The sequence below is a fragment of the Crinia signifera genome, chromosome 4 (assembly GCF_055691185.1).
Source record: "Crinia signifera chromosome 4, ASM5569118v1, whole genome shotgun sequence".
In the NCBI taxonomy this organism is placed as follows: domain Eukaryota; kingdom Metazoa; phylum Chordata; class Amphibia; order Anura; family Myobatrachidae; genus Crinia; species Crinia signifera.
Genome location: NC_139220.1, coordinates 324,801,456 through 324,804,646, shown reverse-complemented (window position 1 = coordinate 324,804,646; position 3,191 = coordinate 324,801,456).

Below are 3,191 nucleotides of genomic sequence, written 5' to 3'. Positions count from 1 at the left end.
GAGAGGATATGTGTGGTCTGTACAGTGGGGATGTGATTGGATAGGAAAGGATATGTGTGGACTGTACAGTGGGGATGTGATTAGATAGGACAGAGGATATGTGTTGTCTGTACAGTGGGGATGTGATTGGATAGGACAGAGGATATGTGTGGACTGTACAGTGGGATGTGATTGGATAGGAGAGGATATGTGTGGCCTCTACAGTGCGGATGTGATTGGATAGGAGAGGATATGTGTGGTCTGTACAGTGGAGATGTGATTGGATAGGAGTGGATATGTGTGGCCTGTACAGTGGGGATGTGATTGGATAGGAGAGGATATGTGTGGACTGTACAGTGGGATGTGATTGGATATGAGAGGATATGTGTGGACTGTACAGTGGGGATGTGATTGGATAGGAGAGGATATGTGTGGACTGTACAGGGGAGATGTGATTGGATATGAGAGGATATGTGTGGACTGTACAGTGGGATGTGATTGGATAGGAGAGGATATGTGTGGACTGTACAGTGGGATGTGATTGGATAGGACAGAGGATATGTGTGGCCTCTACAGTGCGGATGTGATTGGATAGGAGAGGATATGTGTGGTCTGTACAGTGGAGATGTGATTGGATATGAGAGGATATGTGTGGACTGTACAGTGGGGATGTGATTGGATAGGAGAGGATATGTGTGGACTGTACAGTGGGGATGTGATTGGATAGGAGAGGATATGTGTGGTCTGTACAGTGGGGATGTGATTGGATAGGAGAGGATATGTGCGGTCTGTACAGTGTGGATGTGATTGGATAGGACAGAGGATGTGTGTGGACTGTACAGTGGGATGTGATTGGATAGGAGAGGATATGTGTGGTCTGTACAGTGGGGATGTGATTAGATATGAGAGGATGTGTGTGGACTGTACAGTGGGATGTGATTGGATAGGAAAGGATATGTGTGGACTGTACAGTGGGGATGTGATTGGATAGGAAAGGATATGTGTGGACTGTACAGTGGGATGTGATTGGATAGGAGAGGATATGTGTGGTCTGTACAGTGGGGATGTGATTGGATAGTAGAGGATATGTGTGTGGACTGTACAGTGGGATGTGATTGGATTGAAGAGGATATGTGTGGCCTGTACAGTGGGATGTGATTGGATAGTAGAGGATATGTGTGTGGACTGTACAGTGGGATGTGATTGGATAGGAGAGGATATGTGTGGACTGTACAGTGGGATGTGATTGGATAGGACAGAGGATATGTGTGGCCTCTACAGTGCGGATGTGATTGGATAGGAGAGGATATGTGTGGTCTGTACAGTGGAGATGTGATTGGATAGAAGTGGAAATGTGTGGCCTGTACAGTGGGGATGTGATTGGATAGGAGAGGATATGTGTGGACTGTACAGTGGGATGTGATTGGATATGAGAGGATATGTGTGGACTGTACTGTGGGGATGTGATTGGATAGGAGAGGATATGTGTGGCCTGTACAGTGGGGATGTGATTGGATAGGACAGAGGATGTGTGTGGACTGTACTGTGGGGATGTGATTGGATATGAGAGGATATGTGTGGTCTGTACAGTGCGGATGTGATTGGATAGGACAGAGGATATGTGTGGACTGTACAGGGGAGATGTGATTGGATATGAGAGGATATGTGTGGACTGTACAGTTGGGATGTGATTGGATAGGAGAGGATATGTGTGGACTGTATAGTGGAGATGGGATTGGATAGGAGAGGATAGGTGTGGACTGTACAGTGGGATGTGATTGGATATGAGAGGATATGTGTGGACTGTACAGTGGGGATGTGATTGGATAGGACAGAGGATGTGTGTGGACTGTACAGTGGGATGTGATTGGATAGGAGAGGATATGTGTGGACTGTACAGTAGGGAAGTGATTGGATAGGAGAGGATATGTGTGGCCTGTACAGTGGGGATGTGATTAGATAGGAGAGGATATGTGTGGTCTGTACAGTGGGGATGTGATCGGATAGGAGAGGATATGTGTGGTCTGTACAGTGGGGATGTGATTGGATAGGACAGAGGATATGTGTGATCTGTACAGTGGGGATGTGATTGGATAGGAGAGGATATGTGTGGTCTGTACAGTGGGGATGTGATTGGATAGGACAGAGGATATGTGTGGCCTGTACATTAGGGATGTGACTGGATAGGAGAGGATATGTGTGGTCTGTACAGTGGGGATGTGATTGGATAGGAGAGGATATGTGTGGTCTGTACAGTGGGGATGTGATCGGATAGGAGAGGATATGTGTGGACTGTACAGTGGGGATGTGATTGGATAGGACAGAGGATATGTGTTGTCTGTACAGTGGGGATGTGATTGGATAGGAGAGGATATGTGTGGCCTGTACAGTGGGGATGTGATTGGATAGGTGAGGATATGTGTGGCCTGTACAGTGGGGATGTGATTGGATAGGACAGAGGATATGTGTGGTCTGTACAGTGGGGATGTGATTAGATAGGAGAGGATATGTGTGGCCTAAACAGTGGGGATGTGATTGGATAGGACAGAGGATATGTGTGGTCTGTACAGTGGGGATGTGATTGGATAGGACAGAGGATATGTGTGGTCTGTACAGTGGGGATGTGATTGGATAGGAGAGGATATGTGTGGTCTGTACAGTGGGGATGTGATTGGATAGGACAGAGGATATGTGTGGCCTGTACATTAGGGATGTGATTGGATAGGAGAGGATATGTGTGGTCTGTACAGTGGGGATGTGATTGGATAGGATAGGATATGTGTGGTCTGTACAGTGGGGATGTGATCGGATAGGAGAGGATATGTGTGGTCTGTACAGTGGGAATGTGATTAGATAGGACAGAGGATATGTGTGGTCTGTACAGTGGGGATGTGATTGGATAGGAGAGGATATGTGTGGCCTGTACAGTGGGGATGTGATTGGATAGGTGAGGATATGTGTGGCCTGTACAGTGGGGATGTGATTGGATAGGACAGAGGATATGTGTGGTCTGTACAGTGGGGATGTGATGAGATAGGAGAGGATATGTGTGGCCTGTACAGTGGGGATGTGATTGGATAGGACGGAGGATATGTGTGGTTTGTACAGTGGGGATGTGGTTGGATAGGATAGAGGATAAGTGTGGACTGTACAGTGGGGATGTGATTGGATAGGACAGAGGATATGTGTGGACTGTACAGTGGGGATGTGAT